At 42.8% G+C, this 23,817-nt stretch overlaps 1 long non-coding RNA gene across 2 annotated transcripts in view; it reads left to right on the top strand.

Moving 5' to 3' along the window:
* Window positions 1-23,223, top strand: part of LOC103887584 — a 57,262-nt gene extending 34,039 nt beyond the window's left edge. For both annotated transcript variants that reach the window (XR_002524341.2, XR_002524342.2), the window contains one exon: window positions 22,851-23,223. This is a non-coding gene — a long non-coding RNA (uncharacterized LOC103887584). The remainder of the gene's footprint in view (window positions 1-22,850) is intronic.
* Window positions 23,224-23,817: the final 594 nt, after the last annotated feature.

Genomic DNA, 23,817 nt, shown 5'->3' with positions numbered 1-23,817 from the left:
ATCAAGTATTAAAGTTGCAAGAGGCCTAAGATGCATCACCTGATGCATCCTACTGTCTTCAAAAGTCTTGAACCAGTTTTTAAAAATTGGGATAGTTTATGTAAAAATCAGGATTTCTGCCTTCTCTTGAAGCTAGAAGATCTGGCAATACTAGTATTGAAATCACACCCAGCAAAAATTGGCTAGAACTGAGTGAGTTGCCCCCTTTTATTGGTGCCTGAATTCTCCAGTTTACAGTAGCTCCTATCTTTCACACAACTGTGCTCAAATGCACCTAAGCCCGTCCAAACCCTCATATTCTGTTGCTTGTCTGGCTCCTCAAGGCAGTTAGGTTTATCTTTGTGGTCTCTACTAACTTAAATGTGCAGTAAGACTGGGGAGATAAGCCAGCAGCGCTGGAGTGCTGGGGGAAGTCTTTCTGGAGAGGTGCCTTTGCCTGGTGCCAAAGAGCAGCAGTTCTCAGTGTGGGACCACCAGCATCGGCATCACCTAGGAACTTGTTAGAAATGCACATGCTTGGCACCATCCCAGACCTACTGAACCAGATACTCTGGAGGTGGGGCCGGCAACCTATGGCTCAGCAAGCCCTGTGGGTGATTTGAATGTGTGCTAAAATTGGAGAACCACTGCATAGGCAGGCAGGTTTGAGATGGGCAGAGCCAGGTGGTCCAGGCAAGATGCCTCACTCTGGTAGTGGGGAGCCGGGAGTGGGCATGGACCATTTCATGAGTTTGCAAGTCAGTGTGCTGTGGGACAGAGCCTAGGGTCCATGTGAGTTTTCAAGTCTGTGGACCCTGGGCATATGCTGTATGGACGTGGGCTTTGCTTCCAACTGTTTCCAATGCCCTGTGTCAGAATGGGTAGGCGCCTGCCTGGGTTGAGGCCCAGGATTTCGTGCTTGTCCTCTTTGGTGCTTCCTTCAGCAGCTGCCCATCCTTGCACCATCAAAATCTCTGCAACGTGGATTTAGTGAGAAAAGAGAAAAGGGTCCAGTGTGGTTTCTTTTGATTGGCAGGTGATTAACCCCTTGGAGTCAGACCTTTGTCTATGTGGCAGTACCCTGGGTCTGAGTTGAGTGAGAGGGTTATGTAACTATGAGAAAATGTCAACAGATTTAAAGTATATATCATATACATTCCTACCTTCTTACTCTATTTTTAAGGACCTAGATAAAGTTTTACCTCCTCCTGAGTCCCTGTCAGGACTGTCTCTCCACTCCCTGTGTGTAACTCCTTGATATTTGCACAATGTCTGGGCTTCTGCCATTGTGAACTGACCCCTAGGGGTTCCCATCCGTATCCTCTTCCTCCTCCAGCTTCCCTCTTGACTCACTGCCTAACTCTTACTCATCTTTCAGGTCTCTGGTTAAACGTCACCATTTCTAGAAGCCCTTGCTGACCACACAGGGAATGGGACAGTTTCTGAGATCTGCTGGCATTGCCTGATTACTCTGGACTGGAATTGTCACGTTGATCACTGTCCCACCATTTAGCACAGTGTGGCGCACATAGGTGGTGCTCAGTCAACACTCACTTCATGAGCAATTTACCTGCAAACACACAGTGCACAGCATTGCCTAGTGGTTAAGCACCCTGGCTCTGGAATAATCAGCCTGTGTCTGAATCCTGGCCCCACCTAACTGGTAGTGTGGACAAAGCACTTAACATCTCTGCACTTTCTCTCATTGCTAGTACTGACTACAGGGTGTTTCATGGTGACCAAATGAGCTAAAATATTTAAAGCATGTAAAGAAATCTCCAGCAAACAGTAAATGCTCAATAACTATTAGTAGTCAACAGGCTTTTGGTGATGATTTATTGAACGAGACTGATGACAATTCTCAGCCTGTATCTGACCTGAAGAAATTCTATTTACTTAAATGGAAATATTTGTGAGACCTGACCCCAAAAATGGGATGGAGGTATGCCTACCTGCTTGACAAGTGGTGCCTTTATTTTATTTTATTTTATTGAGATGGAGACTCGCTCAGTCACCCAGGCTGGAGTGCAGTGGTGTGATCTTGGCTCACTGCAATCTCTGCCTCCCAGTTTCAAGAGACTCTCGTCCCTCAGCCTCCCAAGCAGCTGGGATTACAGGCATGAACCACTACGCCCAGCTAATTTTTGTATTTTTAGTAGAGATGGGGTTTCACCATGTTGCCCAGGCTGGTCTCGAACTCCTGACCTCAAGTGATCCACCTGCCTCGGCCTCCCAAAATGCTGGGATTACAGGTGTGAGCCACGGTGCCCAGACAAGTGGTGCCTTTACTGCTTTCTTTTTTCTTCTTTTTCCAGGGTAGCAACAAGTTGGGACTGATCAGGCTCACCAGACTTATTTGGGGTAGATGCATTCTAAGAGATAAACCCAAAGTTCAGAAGCGTTTCTGCTGTTTAGACTGACTCCATAAGTATTTCTTCCAAACAGCTTAAAGGTGTTAAATCTATTTGCTTGCTAGAGACACATGTATGTGACTGCAAGCCTATTTGTATCTGGGGAAGAGATTCTGAATGCCATCCAGTTCCTGTGCATTTTACCTATTTTATCTTGAGTTGGCTGCCTTCTGCCACAGAGTTGTAATTAATATTGTTGTAGAACAGGAGGCTCATTAAATCGCCTCATTATGACTGTTCAGGTTCTGGGGTTTGGCTGAAAAGGATTTCCCTATTATCAGTGCCTGACATATATTCCTAATCAAGCAGGCCAATTCTCTTCTGTCAAGGACTGTCTTCCAAATGGAGATGGTATTTATTCTGACTTGTACTATTAGTGTGAAAAATGTTGGCTCTGCTGACAGACATACAGGTCCCTGTCACAGGTCAGGGCTTTTATTTCACAGACATGCAGAATGTAGGAATTTATAAGACACCATGCTCTTAGAGGCTGGCCTGTCAGTTGGGTTCATTCTTAAGTCTTTGGCGGAGGGAGAATTTTTGAAAAGGAAAATAAACATGATTATAAATTTTTGGAATCTTTGTGTCAGAAGAGGCTTTAGTAGCTATTTAACCTTCCACTCAACAGATGAGTTTTCTCTTACCGATTATGATTCCTGATACTCAATCTTTGCTTGATGGCTTCTTTGACAAAGAGCTCACTACCTCTAGTGTGGCCATTTCAGACAGATCTAAGGAAAATCCTTGGCAATGTTGACTTGTAATTTGTCTTCCTCTTACTAGCCCATTGTCCATCCTCTTACTAACCCATTGTCCCTAGTTCTGCCATCCAAAGCTGCACAAAACAAGTCTGGTCACTATTCCTTGAGAAACCACTTTGAGCGTTTGAGATAGTTCCCTCCTTCCCTTCTAATCTCTTCTTTAGATTAAATGTCTTCTCTTTATAGTCAGATCCTTCATCCTGCTGTTCACTGATGCAAAATGAGATACCTTTAACCCTCCTAAGATGTAGTATGCAGAAGTGAATAAACCTTGCATGTGTGGTTAGTTCACCTGAGGGCCCAGGGAGGGGCTTCTGGAATTTTCCTTGAAGGACAGTGTCACATGGTATTTTTGCCAGGTGTTGAGAAGTGTTGTTCTCTCTTCCTCAGGACCTTTTACTGCAGGGACCTGTACCTTACTGCAATCACACCTGCTCACTGCATGGTCGCTGGGAATACACCACTGAAGTGGGCTTATGCTTAGGGCCTTTGGAGTCAGGCTACCGGCGTACAAAGTCCCGCTCTGCTGCTTGCAATTTGGTGTGATGTTGGGCAAGTTGTTCAACTTCTCTGAGCCTTGTTTGGGATGATAATAAGGTTTACCTCAGAAGCTGTTATAAGAATTCTTAAGATCATGCACGTAATGGTTTAGCAGAACTCCTGAGAAATACTTAATGAAATGCTAATAATTATTAATAACAACTAAACACCAATTATCTATACCCCACCGCTTCCCTTATCCTGAGCTTTGAGTCTTTGAATTTTGACCTTTAGCAGGTAATTCCAAACCTGAGAAAGATGGGGGGGGGATAGGCAATTTATGGTAATTCCAAATGAATTTGTCTTTCACTTGAGTTCTTTTTTTATGTCCAATTTCAATACACTCATCGAGAACCTTTTCCATCCAGAATGCTTTTTATGTAATATCTCATTTCATGTGAGAGAGAGAGAAAAAGAGACTCCATGAACTCTATGTTCTTTCAAATGCTTTAGCGAATGATCTCTCTCTCTCTCTCTCTCTCTCTCTCTCTCTTTCCTGTCCTGGGTTCTTCCTTCAAATGAACTCTTACTCAGAACCCCAGTGTGTAAGACAGATAACAGCTGAGCAGGTTCCTCTGGCAGTTCTCATCTTCTCTCCTTGGCAGAAGCAGCCTAATTGTTTGGGAAACCCCTGGAGGTTATCTGTGGAACCCCAGGATTCTGAGGTGCATGTTTGAAAGCCTCTGCATGAACCAGTTCCACATCCAAGTTTCTGAAATCTGGCCCTAATCCTTTCATTTGCCTGATTTCTTCCTGTGGGGTTGTCTCACCTCCACCTTAGGTCAGAGGTCCCCACTCTCCTAACACACATTACTCCCTGACCCGACTGCTGTGAAGCTCTTCCCAGCTCTGACCTCCAAGTAATTTTTAATTTTGTTCTCTTCTCTTGACCTCTGTGTCCTGGCCCCACTGAGAGCTCTGACAGCTATTCTCACCCTGTCTTAAAGAGGGTCTCCAGGATTTAGGGGTGGAGTAGTGGAGGAGTGATGGGGTAGGACAAGAGGCAAGTGAAAGCCACACTTGGAGGGGGCTCTGGCAGGGGAGAATGGAGAAGGGACAGATGAGCCTCAAAACTGAAGAAGTAGTCATTCAAGTGACAAACCTTTTACAAATCCGAATCTCTTTGACCTTTCTGCAGTATTCATTCATTCATACAAGCAAGCATTCATTCATTCATTCAACAAGTGTTCACTGAAGTGTACCTGTTGTGTGGCATCTTGTACCATTCTATTCTATGCACTGGGGCTCCAGGAGGGAAGACATCATAGCCCTGGCCTTGAAGAAATTCACAATCCAGTGGAGGAAACTAAGTAAACTTCGGTGATCCCCAGACACCCTCCTTGGGGTCCTTGATCACTTGTTCATTGGCTTGAGGGCTATGCCAAAACATCCGTCATTTTTCTATTCTAACTTCCTCCTAGATCTTAGCTCATGTGATACAATCTTCAATTTCCAGGACCTGGCAAGTATAAGAAGAAAAAAAGAAAAACTTCTATACTCATAATGCAATTTTTAAATTAAATACATTGCACCCTTGTGCCCGGATGGATCTTCACAAAGTTCCACCTTGTCACGGCATTCCTTTATTAAAAGACTTTCAAGGAGGCCCTGAGTTCTTAGCCCCCTTTCAGAGCTCCCCAGTACTCAGCAAGCTCTTCCTCTTCTGAACTCCTGGCCATTACTGCAGATGCTGATGGTGAAGCAATACATCTGTTCTGCCTTGTGGTGTTGCTTATATTGTTGTCATGGTTATCAGTGAACTCTTACTACTTAGCTTCTCATGTATTTAGGCCATGTCTTCCTAATTACTTAAATGGTTTACTCAAAACTTTATTACACAAGTACTACATAAATATATTCTGTTTTTTTATAGAAAAAGTAAATATAGAGAAAAGCAAAAGCCTCTTTGAGCTAGGTTCATCCCTTTTTCATTTCTGCCCCAGAGAGAGATGGTATGTGTCTTTCTGTGCCATTTAAAAAAACACCCTTTTATATGCAAATGTATTATGTATTCACAAGATACATAGAGTGTTACTTTCCTTATGTGTGTGTTTGCATAAATGACATTGTATGATATGCATCATTCTGTGATATTTTTCACTCAATGTATTTTTGAAATCTACCAACATTGACATATATAAACCCTAGTTAGTTCTGTTAAATTGCTCTACTGTACATTCTATGCTGGTTGCAGTGGTTCACGCCTGTAATCCCAGCACTTTGTGAGGCAAAGGAGGGCAGATCGCTTGAACTCAGGAGTTCAAGACCAGCCTGGGCAACATGACGAAACCCTGTCTTCATGAAAAATTAAAACAAAAAAATTAGCCAGGCTTGATGGCGCATGCCCATAGTTCCAGCTCCTTCAGAGGCTGAGGTGGGAGGGTCCCTTGAGCCCGGGAGGTTGAGGCTATAGTGAGCCATGATCACACCACTGCACTCCAGACTGGGCAACATATCAAGACCCTATCTCAAAAGGGTTGGGGCCGAGGCTGTGATGTCTTCTCTCAAAAAAAATTGCTCCACTGTATTCTGTGGAACCAGTGTACAGCATTTTGTTTTTCCCTTCTCGTGTTGGACTTTTAAGTTGCTTCCAATTTTTTCTTGTAAACAGTGCTCAGCGAACATCCCTTAAATATGTCAAATTCCTTTTAAATCCTGTGGGGGCAGGAACAGTGAATTCTGTTTCTTGAATTCTCAATTATCCTTAGTACAAATCTTTGCTTATGGTAGATGATCAATCTATTAATTAACATATCCATTGTGCAACATAGGTATATGTAAACCAGTACACAAAGTTATGTTCTGAAGTGATGCTCTGGAAGTACACATTCAGAGCTGACAGTTTTCTGAGTAGTCAGATCCAATCCATTTGATATCTGGGAATTGGATCTACTCTGTCTTCTGTGGCAGAAGCAGTAGGGATCTTTCCTCTGGAAGGAGAAGAGATACCCCACAGAGACTCTTAGGGAGACAAAAGCAGATCACGTCCCCAGAGGGACCACTTGCCAGTGGGCATATTTGCTCATTTTTCTGTTGTTCTTCCTCCCCCATACCCTAATCCCCTTTTGTTTTTTCTGATGAGGACTTTGGAGCTCGTTTTTGGAGCACTGAATGCCTTAACCAACCACTGTAGCCCAAATCCCTCATTCTAACCAGGGCAGAAGTCTAGGGGCAGGGATGGTAGCAAGGCTTTGGCTCACATTTTGAATTGTGTGTTCATCAGCAATTAAACAGGGAGAGACCAAGCTGGGAGGGTCTGGGACACCGTTGCTGGTGTTTCCCCCTTTCCTTTCTCTGTTATGTCAGTTCAGCAGGTATTTGTGGATCACAGGTGAATCAGAGATGAGTCTCTTGCCTCAAGAAACTTGTGTCTACTAGAACTAGAAAAGGTCAGGAAAGGGACAGAACTCCCAAAATGGAGTTTTGTGAGCAGAGAAACACCAAGGAATGCAGGGTTGCAGAAAGGAGCATGTGCCTTTCAGGAGAGGAAAGCTTCATTCTGGAGCTGGTCTTGTTTTTGAGCCTTGCAGTGAGACCTGGAGTAGTAGGAAGAGATGGTGGTGGGAGCAAGGCCTGCAGAGGGCTTCAGAGGAAGCTGACGAGAAAAGGGATGTATCTGGGACATCAGGAAACAGTCTAATTGGGATCCTCCAGGAGAAGAGGTGAGAAGTCTAGAAGGCAAGTGTGAAGGAGGAATGGGTAGTAGAGGCTGCGTGTTCTATCCCTGAATCCCTAACACATTTTTGGCCCTCAAAACATTTTTTATAAATGCAGACTTAGTTTTATTTTTTTTGCTTCTCTTACTAAGGCTTAACATACGTATAGTAAAGTCCACAAGTCTTCCTTTTCTTTTCTTTCTTTTGTTTTGTTTTGTTTTGTTTTCTTCTAAGAGATGGGGTCTCCCTCTGTCACCCAGGCTGGAGTGCAGCAGCGCAGTCATAGCTCACTGCAGCCTCAAACTTCTGGGCTCGAGGGCTTCTGCCGCCTCAGCCTCCCACGTAGCTGAGACTACAGGTGCACACCATCATGCTTGGCTAATTTTTAACTTTTTTTTTTCTTTTTTTTTTTTGATAGAGACAGGGTCTTGCTATGTTGTTCAGGCTGGTCTTGAACTCCTGGCTTCAAATCATCCTCTTGCCACAGATGCCTGAGCTGCTGGGATTATAGGTGTGAGCCACTGAGGCCAGCCCAAAGCACACAAACCTGAAGTGGAAGTCTCAATGAATTTTTATAAATGTAACATAAGTAGTAATATGCAGCTTGACGAGACAAAAACACAGAGCGTTTCAAACACCCCAGAAGGCTCCCTCATGCTCCATCCAAGGCAATAGTCACCATACGCACAAGTGCCGCTCTTCTGATTCCTGTCACCTAGATTAGTTTGTTATTAAACTGCAGTAAATGGATTGCTGTGGCATGTACTTTAGGACATTCCTTCAGCAGTGCTGTACAGAAAGTACAGTGAGGAAAGCAGGAGATTCTTGCAAGAACAAGTGAGGAGATTATTGCAAAAGTAAGTGAGGAAAAGACATTTTTGCAAGAGCCTCAGTGATATGTATTTCATTTCAAGGACTTTGAGCCGGAGTGGTGGCCATGAGAATGAGAAGGAGGCCACAGATGCTCTGGATGGCAGGGACACCTAGGTCCTCAGAGATAAAACTAAGGAAACCAGGGTGTATGCAGTCTGTGCACCGCCTTCCAGGGCTCCAGCCTGCTCCCGGGCAGCATACGGTCATGACAACCAGGTGTCTCCCAGACCACCTGGTACAGAATAAGCTCTCAGATGCACAGGAGGAAGCAGGACCCTCGGCTACAGGGCCACAACAGCTTCTACCACATTCCTCAGCGCTGTTCTCTAGAAGCTAATCTTCATTCACCAGTCGCTCCAGCAATTCTGAGAATGGAGATGCCCCAACCCTTCTGCAGCTGTAGGGATGTCCAGAGGTTTCAGGCACACGGTGCCTCTACAGGTTCCAGGTGATGGAGGAGTCAGATGGGGTGAAGGAGTAAACCAGAATGAATCAGGACCACTGAAGTCTGCCTGCCCTGCCGTCATTACTAAGAGCACACCACTGAAGTGGACACTGGGGGTCTGGCAGATTGCTCCCCACAACCCCCAGGGAAAAAGCAATTCCGGAAAGCAATTGACAGAGCCATTCCGAGAGACTAGGACAAATTATTCCTAATCCCAGAGTTTCCACCCGGGTGAGGTCAAGGTTAAGTAGAAATCAGTAGTAGGGGGATAACCTTGAAAGGGAAGAAGAGAAGAGACCCAATGCTGTCTGGGGAGGGGCTGGGGGAGTCAGGGAGAAATATGGGAGTGAGGGAGATGCTGGAGGTAGCCATCCAGCCCCTTGCCCTAATTTTTATCCATGGGGTGCTGATTATATAGATGAATCCCAAGCCTGTGGGGGTACCACTGACTTCCTCCACCCCATTCCCTTCGAAATAGCTGCCTAGGGACCCAGGTGTGATCACCAAATTAATCCCCCTGTTATTTTCCTGTCTTGGAAGCAATTCGAGCTTCTTGCTCCTTCATGTCACATTGCAACTTTGTTAAGTGTTGAATCTTTAATTCTTTACATAAATCAGAGTCCTTTGTTGGAACAGGTGTGAGAAGAACGATTCCAAAATCAAGTAAACAATGAAGAAACCTCCCTTTCCTCATTCATGGGCTGCCAGCATGTGCAGGAGGTGGGGCAGTGGTTGGGGTGGGGACAGGGTGAGGTGGGGGTGGGGGTGGCCCAGGAGGGAGAGTCCAACAGTCCCTCCCCTCCTGGAGCTCACCTTCCAGCTGGGGAGAGATGTAAACAAATGATTATCTGGAAGAGTAATAAATAGAGTGATGCAGGTGCAGTGGAAACCCTGGAGAGAGAGGGATTGATTTTGCAGAGGCAGCTGCAGAGGAGACACTGGAGCTGGGTCTTCTGGAATGAGTAGAAGTTCTCCCAAAGGGCATTCTAGGCAAAAGAAACCATGTGAGGCAAAAGGCAGGAGAGTGTGGAATGGCAAGTCTAGAGTGGGGATGGATGTGGTGAAGGAGAATAGGAGGCCACAGAGAAACGAGAACTAAAACGAGTTGGAAACCTGCAATGCCTCTGGTTTGTTTCCCAGCTCTGGGAGAGGGGAACATATCAAAGGTGTTTGTAGTTGGTAACAGGAGCCTCTGTGTGTGTAGAAGAGGCAACAGTCCAGGCAGGGTGGTGGGAGATCGTAGGCTAATTGGGCCTGCTCCTGGCAAAAGTGCAAACGGTTCGTGTCCCTTCCATTACTCTCTGGACTCCCTGCCCCCTCTGTTTTCTCTCTCCAGGTATCTTCATGCCTTTCCTCCTCCCGCTCATTACAAACCCCAACCACTGTGTCTGTTTGTGCCAAGCCAGGAGAGGTGATGGAGTTGCCTGCACTTGCCAGCCATGTACCAGGTGCCATGCTAAGCTGGTTGTTCTCTTACCACTTTTAATTCTTACAAGACCTCTGTGATGTTGGGAACTCATACTTATTTTACAGATAGACACTGCGGCTCAGAAATGTGCAGTAACATGCTCCAATTTGCACAGCCAGGCAAACCACAGTGGGAGCTGTGGTTCAGGCCCAAATTGTTCTGATTCTGGAGTCCTGGATCTTAACCCCCACACTGAGTTACTGTCCCCAACAGCATTGTGCCACCCAATCACATATCTGCGGTAACAAAGTCCTCAATACCTCAAGCAGTAAATGAGACAGGGAGGCTGCAGGGGAAGGGGAAGGAAGATGGACATTCTCGGCAGGAGACCATCCATTCCTCACACAGGACTGGCCCAGGGCAGACTCAGGAGGGACAGTGCCATTTAGGGGCCCATGAAATGTTTTGATTCCTTTTTAAATTAAAAGAAAAAAATGTACTTTCAGGACAAAAAATGTTGTTCCTCTATAATACGAACATATATATACTTTAGGGAGGAAACATTCTCTAAGAAAAGTGCCCAGGGCCCATAAGAGTCATTACGTGGTCCTGGCCTGCTTTTTCCCCTCTTCCTTCTGCCTTGTGCCACATTCATTGATACCATGAGTTCACTCTTCCTTCTGTACATGAACCGTCTTCCCTTTCCCTCTGTGATGCTCAGCTCAGGCCATTCTGAGACCATTACAGTAGCCTCTTATCTGGTGGCCCTGCCTTCACTTTCTCTCTCTTTTTCCAGCCTTCTCCCAGCTTGCAGTGTTCTTTGATCTGTTCTTATTCTATATTTTTACAATATTATATTTATTCTCATGATTGTGTGTGTGTCCCATGTTAAGTCAGAGGGTTTGGAGTTGTCAGTGTTCCTTCATGGTAAAGACCACCCGCTTTAAAAAAAAATAAAATATTAAAATCGATAGGATATACATGACATGAAGTTTATCATTGTAACCATGCTGAATGGTTAAATGGTATTAAGTAAATTTCTAATGTTGTATAACCATCACCACTATCTGTTTTCAAAATTTTTTCATCACTGGAAACTGAAACTCTGTGGCCGTTAAATAATAAGCCTGCATTGTCCCTTCCCCCAGCCCCTGATAACTAACATTCTACTTTCTGTCTCTAGGAACTTGCCTATTCTAGGTGCCTCATGTAAGTGGACTCATATAGTACTTGTCCTTTTGTGACTGGCTTATTTCACTTCACATAATGTCTTTGAGGTTCATCAATGTTGTTGTGTGTGCCAGGACTTCATTTTTTTTGTGCCTGAATGATACTCTGTCACATGTATATGACATGTATCCAGTCATCAGTCTACAGACACTTGGGCTGTTTCCCCCATTTTGTTATTGTGAATCATGCCAGTGTGAACATTGGTGTACAAGTATCTGAGTGGCTGCTTTTAATTCTTTTGGGTCCATACCTAGAAGTGGAATTGCTAGGTGATAAGGTAATTTTGTTCAATTTTTTAAGGAACCACCAAACGACAAACTCACTTTTTCCATGTGTGATGGACGAAGCTGCCCTAGAGTCTACTTCCAAAGCCTGGCTCTGAGATTCAATGACTGTAAACAGTTGTCAAAACGTACTGCACCATGCATGTTAAAACTGAATTTCACTCTATTACAACTCAATGAACTAGACTTTTACAACATAGGTTTCTTTTCTGGGAGGAGGGATTCCTAAGGAGAGGCTTGAGATGGATACAGCAAAGGGGGAATTGTGGAAAGTGTGAGAATTTCTGAAGGGAGGGGGAGAAGAAATGAATGACCAACCTCACAATCTTGCTTAGATAAACCTAGCTGCGTATTATAATTGTTAGCTCTGGTGAGCATAGTTTGTGCAATTGAATTGTCATTCTGCTTTTTGTTTGTTTTTGATTCAGCAACATGCATTTATCATGGGCCTTCTGTGTGGCATTTAACAGCCCCCTTTGTCTCAAGTTACACACATAGAATGAAAATGTTAATAAAAAATAAGTCGTCACTTTAAAATATGCAAGTAAATGGAAAGACAGTCCATGTTCATGAATTGGGAAGAGTTAATATTGTTAAGATGTCAGTGCTACCCAAAGCAATCTGCAGATTCAATGCAATCTCTGTCAAAATCCCAAGGATTATTTTTGCAGAAATAGAAAAATTCCTCCTTAAATTCATATGGAATCTCAGGGACCTCAAATAGCCAAAACAATTTTGAAGACGAAGAGTAAAATTGGAGGTCTCACATTTTTTGAATTCAAAACTATAGTAGAACGTGGGCCAGGCATGGTGGCTCATGCCTGTAATCCCAGGACTTTGGGGGGCCAATGTGGGTGGATTATCTGAGGTCAGGAGTTCAAGACCAGCCTGGGCAACATGGTGAAACCCCATCTCTACTAAAAATACAAAATTAGCTGGGCGTGGTGGTGTGGACTTGTAGTCTTAGCTACTCGGGGGGCTGAAGTGGGAGAATTACTTGAGCCTGTGGGGCAGAGGCTGCAGTGAGCCAAGATTGTGCCACTGCACTCCAGCCTGTGCGACAGAGTGAGACTCTGTCTCAAAAACAAAGAAACAAACAAAGAAATAAACAAAACTTTGTAGAACAAAGCTACAGTAATCAAAACTTACTGCAAAGCTACTGTAATCAAAACAGTGTGGAACTGGCATAAAGACAGACGTATAGACCAATAGAATAGGATAGAAAGTCCATAAATAAACCCTTGCATATATGAATAAATTATTTTCAGCAAGGATGCCATAGCCATTCAATAGGGAAAGGATAGTATTTTCAACAAATGATGTTGGGAAAACTGGATAACCCACATGCAAAAAGAACAAAGTTGGATCTTTGCCTTACGCTGGGTACAAGAATTAACTCAAAGTGGATCAAAGACCTAAATGTAAGAGCTAAAACTATAGCTCTTAGAAGAAACATAAAGTTTCATGACATTGGATTTGGCAATGACTTCTTAGATATGACACCAAAGGCATAGGTAAAAAAAGAAAAAATAGATAAGTTAGACTTCATCAAAATAAAAAACTTTTGTGCATCAGTTAACCCAACTGTCCATCAATGAATGAATGAATAAAGAAAATGTGGTCTATATACATAATGAAATACTATTCAGCCATAAAAACGAATGAAATCAAGTCATTTGCAGCAACATGGATGGAAATAGAGGCCATTATGTTAAGTAAAATAAGCCAGAAACAGAAAGACAAATATCACATGTTCTCATTCATGTGTGGGTGCTGAAAAAGTTGATCTCATGGAGATAGACAGTAGAATAATAGATACCAGAGGCTGTGAAGGGTGTGTGGGTGGGGGAAGAGATGAAGAGAGGTTACTTAACATACAGTTAGAAGGAATAAGTTCTAATGTTTGATAGTAGAATAGGGTGACTATAGTTAACAATAATGTATTGCATATTTCAAAATAGCTAGAAGAGAGGACTTGAAATGTTGACTTGATCATTACACACTCTATACATGTAACAAAATATCACATGTACCTCAAAATATATATAAATATTATGTGTCAATAAAAAATACATATAAGGCAAATCTAAGCAAAAAATCCCCGACCAAACAAAAAACATTTGTGCATCAAAGGACACTATCAACAGAGTGAAAAGGTAATCCATAGAATGGGAAAAAATATTTACAAATCAATACCTAATAGGGATTGATATCCAGAATATACAAAGAACTCTTACAACTCAGTAACAATAAAACAACCTAATTAAAATTGGGCAAAGGACTTGAATAGACATTTCTCCAAAGAAGACATACACATGGCTACTAAGCACATGAAAAAATGCTTAAAATCACTCATTAGGGAAATGCAAATCAAAACTGTAATAAGACACTACTTCACTCCCATTAGGATGACAATACCAAGAGAAAAAAAAAAAACCAGAAAATAACAAGTGTTATTGAAGATGTGGAGAAACTGGAACCCTTGTACATTGCTAATGGGAAGGTAAAATGGTGCAGCCACTGTGGAAAATGGTATGAGGAGTCCTCAAAAGATTAGACATAAAATTATCATACGATTCAGCAATTCCACTTTTGGTATATACCAAAGTAAAAGCAGGGACTCAAGCAGATATTTGTACACCGATGTTCATGGCACTATTGTTAACCTAGCAGTAGAAACACCCCAAGTGTTATAAACAGATGAACAAATTGTGGCATATACGTACAATTGGATATTATTCGGTCTTACGAAGGAAACAATTCTGATGCATGCTACAACATGAATAAATGTTGAAGATATTATGCTGAGTGAAATAAGCCACAAAGGGACAAAATTTGTATTTCATATACACTTATATGAAGCATTTAGAGTAGTCAAATTCAGTGACAGAAAGTGGAATGGTAGTTGTCAGGGGCTTGGGAAGCAGAGAATGGGGAGTTTCAGTTGACAAAGATGACAAAGCTCTGGAGGTGAATGGTAGTGATGGTGACACAACCATGTGAATGTACGTAATGCTAGTGAATTGTACACTTAAAAATGGTTGATGACGGGGCATGGTGGCTCACGCCTGTAATCCCGGCACTTTGGGAGGCTGAGGCAGGTGAATCACCAGATCAGGAGTTTGAGGCCAGCCTGGCCAACATGTGAAACCCTGTCTCTGCTAAAAATACAAAAATTAGCTGGGTGTGGTGGCTCGCACCTGTAATCCCAGCTGCTCAGGAGGCTGAGGCAGAAGAATCTCGTGAACCCAGGGGCAGAGGTTGCAGTGAGCCAAGATCTTGCCCTCGCACTTTAGCCTGGGTGACAGAGGGAGACTCCATCTCAACAAAAAGGAAAAAAAATGATTAATATGGTAAACTTTATGTTATGTATGTTTTAACACACACACACACACACACACGCCTGAAAACAATACTACTCCTCCACTCTTGATTTTTTTTTTTTGGAGATGGAGTCTTATTCTTGTCACCCAGGCTGAAGTGCAGTAGTGCGATCTCAACTCACTGCAACTTCCAACACCCAGGTTCAAGCTTCGAGCGGCTGGGATTACAGGCGTCCACCACCACACCTGGCTATTGTTTGTACTTTTAGTAGAGACGGGGTTTCACCTTGTTGGCCAGGCTGGTCTCAAACTCCTGACCTCAGGTGATCCACCCACCTCGGCCCCCCAAAGTGTTGGGATTACAGGTGTGAGCCACCGCGCCCGGCCCAGGAATCTCTTTAAACCTTCAACCCAAACTCTCTGACATCTGGCTTCTGCTCTCCTTCCCAGGACTGTGTTAACTTCTAATATAATCTCCCACCCAAACCTCTGGCTACATTGTTTAATTCATTCTCATATTTCCCTCATCTGTCCTCCTTTGCTCTTCTGCATTTCCTAAAATTGTTCCTGTTACCTGGAATGACCTTCCCTCTTCTCCATCTCCACCTTTAAAATCCTACCTATTCTTCAAGAGTAAACGTTACCTCCTTCAGGAATCCAGTCCTCACCTCGGTACCTCTGTTTCGATACTTTTCACTATGGGCTTTGTCTTAGAGTGATACTTTCACATTTTTATCTCCCTTAATAATAAATTGGAAGCACTCTGAATTATATATATATATTTAAACCAGCCACAGAATTTAGCTTGTAGTAATGAAAAAAAAAAAAAGTTTATCAAATGAATTAAGCTTTCTTCACAAAAGCAGTTCCCACTGGGAAAACTGAGAAAACTTTGGTCCATTTTGATCTTCGACCAAGAATTTCAAAGAGAATTGAAAACTTTAGATAAAACTTGCAATTTACTATGCCAACATTTTATCTGTCCCAGCTGCCATGGGTGAACAAAATGACACTCAATCAGGAAAATTTGTCTGCAGATGCATTTCTTAAGGTTGTTTTTTTTTTTTTTTCTTGAACTGAGATGGAAGTGTCATGTGATGTAATGTGTAATGCGCAGTTCTTCTGAAAACTATATTTTGATTATTCATAACTACTTTAGACGTACTAGGTAAACCCCCCTGAAAGCCGATGCAGAATGTGTGCAGATGGGAAAGCAGTTAGTCATTTGCTTACTGCTCGGCTTTGAAAGCTATGCCTCTGCTCACGCAAAGGATCAGTTTAATAAATTCAACTCCAGGCAGTCAGGTGTGATGGGGGTCGTTATGTAAGATAGAAGCTGAATATTCAGAGCTCAGATCATGGGGAAGCAGGCCTCAGGTCTTCTCATGTGAAATAGACGTCTTTTATAAGAACATTTTCCAGAAACAGAATTAGGAAAAAGTACTTTTGAAAAAGTGAATTAGGAAGCAGCTGTTAACTCCTAGAAAGCAGTGACTTGGAGTGGCAGGGAGGCCAACATGATCCTGGGGAATAGCTAATAGTTGGAGCCTAGGTAACCACCAATTACTACTTAACTGAATTCTCTATCAAGTCCAGCCTTCCAAGAGGTATTGTTTTAGGATGAACTCAAGTGGAAACAGTGCCCTAGAAGAAAAAACATTAGAATTAGTGCAAAGCAAAATATATTTTTTAAAAAATGACCGAAATGCAACATAGGTACAGAAAAGTGCACAAAACACACACATTATAAAATTAACACACCTGTGTGAGCAGCACTCAGCTCAAGAAGACAGTGTTACCAGCACCCTGCAGCCCTCTCATGCCTCCTCCCTCCTTGCCAAAGCTAATCTCTCTCCTCACTTCTGACAGCATATTTTGAACTTTATATAAAGTATGTAAAAATATTAAAAATTAAATTAAGTTCAACGTGAATAATAAGAACATTTTCACATGTGCCCATCCACCAGTCATTTTGAGGGAGGAGACTGAGAAGAGAAGCAGAGAGATGACTACCACATCTCTACAGGCTCACCAGTGATGCTATTGTTGGGATGTTAGTAAGTGTTAGTGATTACACCAGCATAAGCCACCAAATCTATTAATTTTTTTGAGTTGGTGGATGAATCACTTACTCCTTCCTTTCAGGCTGACAAAGCAGAATGCTGAAGTCCCCTTCGGGTTTAGCATGTGGATGCCAAAACCTAGCAGATTCTGGAGCTTTGAAATACTGCCAACAAGATAGGCTGTAAGGAGCTAATTCAGTTTGATGGGTCCAATCAGAGCATCCTTCCAAATGCATAAAGTCCACGTGTTTACAGAACTAGAGGGACCCATGAAGGAGGCAGGGGTTAACATCTGAGCAAATAGGGGATCTGTTAGCAGAAGTGGGGAAAGATGGTAACTGGGGAGGAACCAACAGTGTCTGCCATAGTATCATTGTCATGACTATCATCACATGAGCACAGTGACAACAGAGAGCCCACAAAAGGACATCCTCTGTTTATTTCAGTTCTCTCCCAACTCCAGGGTGGGGTAGGTGTGCATTAGTTTCTTAAAGCTGCTGCGACAAAGTGTCACATATTGGGAGGCTAGAAGTCCAAAGTCAAGATGTCTTCAGGGCCTTCCTTGTAGGGGAGACACCTTCCTTGTAGGGGTGGCACTTTCCTTGCCTCTTCCTAGCTTTTTTTGGCTTGCGGCTGCAGCATCTCAATGCCTCGCGTGACATCTTTTCTCATGTGTCTGCCTGCTCCATATCCCTTCTCCTCTTCTTATAAGGACACCAATCATTGCATTAAGGGATGTCTTAGTCCAGTAGAACCTCATCTCATCTTAACTGTACTAATTACATCCACAACGACCTATCTTCAAATAAGGTCACATTCTGAGGAGTTAGGACTTCAAACAGGGGATCATGGGAGGCTTTTCCTCCATCCCAGCTTCGGGGGCTACAGAGTTAGAACTGGAAACTGGCCTCGAACAAATACTTGTTTTTAACCTCCAGGCTTTGAAATTTCACTCAAAAGTTTATAAGAGGTGGCTGGGCGTGGTGGCTCACACCTGTAATCCCAGCACTTGGGAGGCCGAGGCAGGCGGATCACCTGAGGTCAGTAGTTTGAGACCAGCCTGACCAACATGGTGAAACCCTGTCTCTACTAAAACTACGAAAATTAGCTGGGCATGGTGGCACACACCTGTAATCCCAGATGCTTGGGAGGCTGAGGCAGGAAAATCTCTTGAACCTGGGAGGCGGAGGTTGCAGTGAGGCAAGATTGTGCCATTGCACTCCAGCAGCCTAGGCAACAAGCGAGGCTCCATCTAAAAAAAAAAAAAAAAAAAAAAAAAAAAAGGTTTATAAGAGGCATAATTAGGAGCAGCAAGAAAGCAGTGTGGTTAAAATGTAAAGCTCTCTTGGTTGGGAGCCATCTCAGAGCTGGGTGGGAATCCAGTTTTGATGTTAACTAGTTATGTAACACTGTAGTTTCCTCTTTGTAAGATCAGCATCATAGGGATTGGAAATAAGTATTAAAAAGACAATTTATGCTGACCTCTGCCCTTGGCCCATAGTAGGCTCTCAACACTGAGCACATCCTTATGCCTCAGTTTTCTCAAAGGCGTAAAAAGCAGGAGGTATCTTTTCATGCAAGATATTGCTTGCAATCTTGACTAGATGGAATTTTGTTTCTCATCAGATTTTTTTTCAGTCTTCTTTCATCCTATCATTTTGGGGATGCTTAATTTTCCCCTCCATACAAATGTAGAGTTCTTATATTTTCTTTGGCCATGTTTTTCTGACTTCAAACTTATATCCAACAAATGATTTAGGGACTCTTTTTAGCTCAGTATTACCTTGGTTTTGCAAGTTTTATGGAGTTGAAGCTGTCCCGATAAAAGTCAAATCTCCAAGGTTGGAGTTAAGCAGGGACAAAGATTAGTACAGAAAATTTCAGCATACGTTTGAAGCAAAGACCAGAGGAAAAGCTCTAAACTAATATGTGCATTGATTCCATAGTATAGCTTGTGGAATCTAATTATGATAACTACTGCTTACTGAGCAGTTAATATGCACCAAATGTTATTCTAAAGATTGTACATATTTTAGTTTATTTGCTTTTCACAACAACTCTAAGAATTAGGTTTGCTTCTTATGCCCATTGTACAGATGAGAAAACCAAGGCACAGAGAGATTATGAAACATGTCCAGCACCACATGCCTGGCAGAGTCATCATTCCAACCAAGGTACTCTGATTTTCAGGGCCCATGTGAGTAACTATTCTGTTATCCTAGTGTTTAAACTGGCAAGCTGATGGTGAGTCTGTTGGGATCTGGTCACAGGCCAACCACCCAGCTTCTGTGCCCTGTTGATCTGTCTATAGCATGACTCTGCAAGGTCAGCTGACCTCCTCCACACTGCAGTCCGCATGCCATCCATGTTCAACCTGGTGATGTCTTGCTCAGATTCCTTCTTTCTGCCAGAAGACTCCAGCTCTGTGGGTTCAGATTACTTGCTAAATTGTCTCTGTGAGAAAGTAAGCTGGCTTTGCATAGCCTAGGAGGTAAATGAGCATTGCCAATAATGAGTGTCAGTAAGGTCAGCCTCACTAATTACAGATGAACCAGAGCTCAGCGTGGCAGATGGAATCATCTAGGATTAATGTCAATGAGTGAATGCATGAATACACCCCCCAGACATCTATAAGGGCCTACTATGTGCCAGTTATTGAAGTCTAGGAGCTCCCAGGGCAGTTCAGACAACTGCAGAAGTAAGTAAAGAAATCACAAGGAAATGACGCCTCCGTAGAGGTTTGGAGAGAATATCACAGAAGTACAGAGAGGGGAGATCATCATTTCCTGAGGAAGTCAGGAAAATATAGCCAACCTTTCAGCTGCCTAGCAGAATGCACAAGTCTCCATCAGGCAGGAGGACAGGCCCACCAGGCAGAGAAGAGAATGGCATATTTCTCAGAGGGCATCCTTGAACCTCATTTCAGAATCACACAGGATGCTTATTAAAGAAGCAGAGTCCCAGCCTCCACTTCAGACTTTTAAATATGCATCTTTGGGGGTGTGGTCCAAGAATCATCATTTTAAATGAGGCTAAAATTTCAGTAGAGCAGTGTTGTGCTGTATGAAAGCCAGGGTTTTGACAATGATTCTCCTGCCCAGGTTTGGGATAGGGAGATAGAATGCTTAGAATAGAGAGTGCAGAGATAGAAAATGGCAAGAAATTATACTTTAAGAGTAGATTGAGGCCAGATTTTGAAAATCTCCAAATAAAGACATTGGGCTTTACCTTGTAAGCCACAGGGAACCGGGAAGTTATAGAAGCAAGGTTGTGACATGATCATATCCTTATTTTGGAGTGGGTGAGAGGAGATAAGACAGTCACAGCCATTAACAGGCTCTCGGGGTAGCCCAAGGGAGAGATGACAGAATGGCTGACCAAGGCAGGCACAGTTCCTTTTGTTACAAAGATAGTTATAAGCATATTGCAGAAAACAGAAGACATGAAATTTTCCCATGGTTTACCAGCATATTAGGTGACTTGCACATAGTCAATTATTAATAAATATTTGAGGGATGAGTAACTACTTAGTGTCACTATGTGCCAACCGTGTGCTGAATATTTTACATAAACTACCTTACTTAATCCTCACAACATGACCAGATAGCTATTACACTTTAGAGATGAGAAAAATGAAGTCTTGGAGAAATTAAGCAACTTGTCCAAGATCAGAAAGCTAATAAGTGGCAGAGTTGAGTTGCAAATGCAGACAATCTGATGCCAGAGTTCATGCACTGAGCCATAATGCCACACAGTCTTACCAGGGAACAAGGTCATTTCCTTGAGACTCGTCTTACATGCAAATATTTTTACATATTTATCATCATTATCCATAATGTTTCAAATCTTATACCCAAAACATTTTGCCACATCATAAAATGTTTTCATAAGCCTAATTTTAAATATATGCATGCTCATCTACTGAATGGATATAGATTGCAAATGTACTCAGCTATTATCTTCATTGTTGGTATTTGGTTGTTCCTAGGTTTCACTAGCATAAGTAATACAGTAACAAACATTTTCATGCGGATAATACTTTTTATATCTAGTTATTGCCATAGACTAGATTCCTAGAAACAGAATTGCCATTGGATTTAAGGCCTCATGGAATTTTTGAACCCTTGATTCATGTTACCAAATTACACTTTGTAAATGTTTTTACAATTCACAGTCACTATGCATCAGGTAGCCACATGCAAAGCGTGAGAGTATCAATTCAGTCCGCCTTGACTTGCATTACACTTTATATTCAAATATTACCCTTATTTAGAAGGTTTAAAATGACAAATTATGTCTAATTGTAATCTGCATTCATTCGATTGTATATTTTCCCATATTTTTCTGACTAATTACATTTCCTCTTTGTGAATTCATCTGCTTATGCAGTTTACCTATTTATCTTCTAGAGGATTTTTTAAAGTCCTTTTCCAGGTAGACTATGCAGATTTGGGGAACACATTACGGGTGAGGGGATGAGGGAGATGGGACAGTCAAGATTTGAGGAAGTCTTTACCACTGACTGCTAAAATGGCCAAATGCTTTCTCAGGTTCAGAATCTACTTAATTAAAATATCTGAGGAGATGACAAAACATCCTCCCTTTTCTCAGCTCACATTATGCTTCACCAATTAAACAATTGGTACACAGCAAAATTTACTTATTTTTTGTTGAGACGAGTCTTGGTCTGTCACGCAGGCTGGAGTGCAGTGGTGCAATCTCAGCTAACTGCAGCCTCCACCTCCCGGGTTCAAGCAATTCTCTACCTCAGCCTCCAAGTGGCTGGGATTACAGGCACCCGCCACCACGCCCGGCTAATGTTTTTGTATTTTTAGTAGAGACGAGGTTTCACCATCTTGGCCAGGCTGGTCTTGAACTCCTGACCTCGGCCTCCCAAAGTGCTGGGATTACAGGCATGATCCACCACGCCCAGCCAGTACACAGAAACATTTATACCCACAGTGTCCACTTTCTTCTGGGAAAACACAGTATTGGTGAGCGTGTGTGCAGAAATCCAACTAAAAGACCTGAGTTATAGAATGGATGCACTTCATTATGTTTCAATTTTCAGAACAAAGCATAATTAGTGTTTCCCCAAAGTGAGTTGCCTACAACAGTGGTGTTGATGTAGGTGGTACCTGGATGAATACTGTTTATTTTAGTAGTTATCTATTTATTTTAATATAGATAAGGAAATATATATCCTGCCTCAGTCTGTGTGACTTCACAGATAAGACTGCAAAGAATGGCCCAAAGTTAAAAAGAAAAGAGCATGAGTCAGTTGAAAGAGGCCAATAACCATGCAAGTGGTAGAACTTGATTAGAACAAAAAGCACAAAGTTGGCAAACCGGTCACTGAATTTTGGGGAGCACAGCTTTCCACCATCAACACACTGCATGCCAGATGCCATGCTCGGTACCAAGGATGCAGAGACAAAGGGACAAGTGTCTTCCTCTAAGAGTTCACAATCAAAGCCAGGGAGAATGACATGTAAACTGGTAAATGATGGAAGTCTGTACCAATGGGGACAAGGGGTGTGCACTGAACAGCCAGAAAAATCACAGACAATAACAATGAGATAGGATGAAACCTAACAGCAGAGGCCGTAGAATGGCATATTACAGATATCCTTCTGCTTATTTTCTTTCACAATGCTCATGCCTAACAGGACGAAACTAAATTCCTTCCCTCCCTTCCTTCCTTCTTCCCTCCCTCCCTCCCTTCCTTCCCCTATCTTTTCTTCCCTTTTCTTCCTTCCTTTGCCTTCTTGCCTTCTTGCCTCCTTCCCTCCCTCCCTTATGTCCTTTCTTCCTTCTTCCCCTCCTTCCATTTTTCCTTCTTCTCCTTACTCTCTCACTCCACCCCTCTAATTCCAGGTTTGTTTTACTTGCCACCAAACTGCCTGCCCACAACATGAGGCACTCAGGACATCCAGGTGTGTGCCGCAGGGCATCAGGGAGATAAATTATGCGTATGTGCCTGGGACAACAGCCTCAACTGGTAAATCAAGTCTGTTCTTCTTACCCTGATGATTTCCTTTTTAAAATTCATCTTGGAGGAAGTTGTGTGACATTTATTTTCCACCCTGGGCTCCTAGCTCACTCAGCTTTGAATAACAACTGGCTACGTTGAGGACTGTAAGCCGGGCTGACGACCGTGGGGAATGGGAAAGGAAAATATTTCTGGTGATGGCTCACCAGTTACAGTTGGCAAAGTAACCTTGAGAGGATTAAAGTGACCCTTAGAGGATGCGTGAAATGTGTTGTTATCATCATCCCTGAATAGGTGTGGCACCTGCTATGAACAAGCTCTCATGTAGAGTGCCCTGGGAATAAAACACAGGTACAAAAGTCTCTGCCCTCGAGGACCATACAAAAAGACTGGCTGGAGAAATAATGATATCTATGACAGCGATAGCCCTAACCAAGGGAACGTATGATAAATGCACAGGAGATAGATAGAAGAAAGCTCACTTCTGACGAGGGAGATATGGGAAAAAGAGGTTTGAGCTTCCCCAGTCTCTCTTGACTGACTGTGTGAATGAATCAATCTGTAAATGGCCCTGGAGGGATCTCCGGAAAAGATTTCAACAGGTGCAGAGGAGAAATCAGGTACAGGGAATATAGTTAGAAGGGAGAAAGACAGGGTGGGGAGGGAAAAACCCGAGATGTGAAGAATAGAAAGCACATGTTTTATTTGGAGAGAGGAAGTGCTTGAGCACACACGTAGACAAAACTATGGTGGAGGGCTCATTTAGGGAGCTAGTGGATGGAAAGCCTGGAAGGTAGATTAAATGACCCATCTCAAGGGTCATGGGGAACCATTGGCATTTTGTTAGATTAG

Source organism: Papio anubis, chromosome 11, assembly GCF_008728515.1.
Source record: "Papio anubis isolate 15944 chromosome 11, Panubis1.0, whole genome shotgun sequence".
NCBI lineage: Eukaryota > Metazoa > Chordata > Mammalia > Primates > Cercopithecidae > Papio > Papio anubis.
This window is presented reverse-complemented; position numbering and strand designations above follow the sequence as displayed.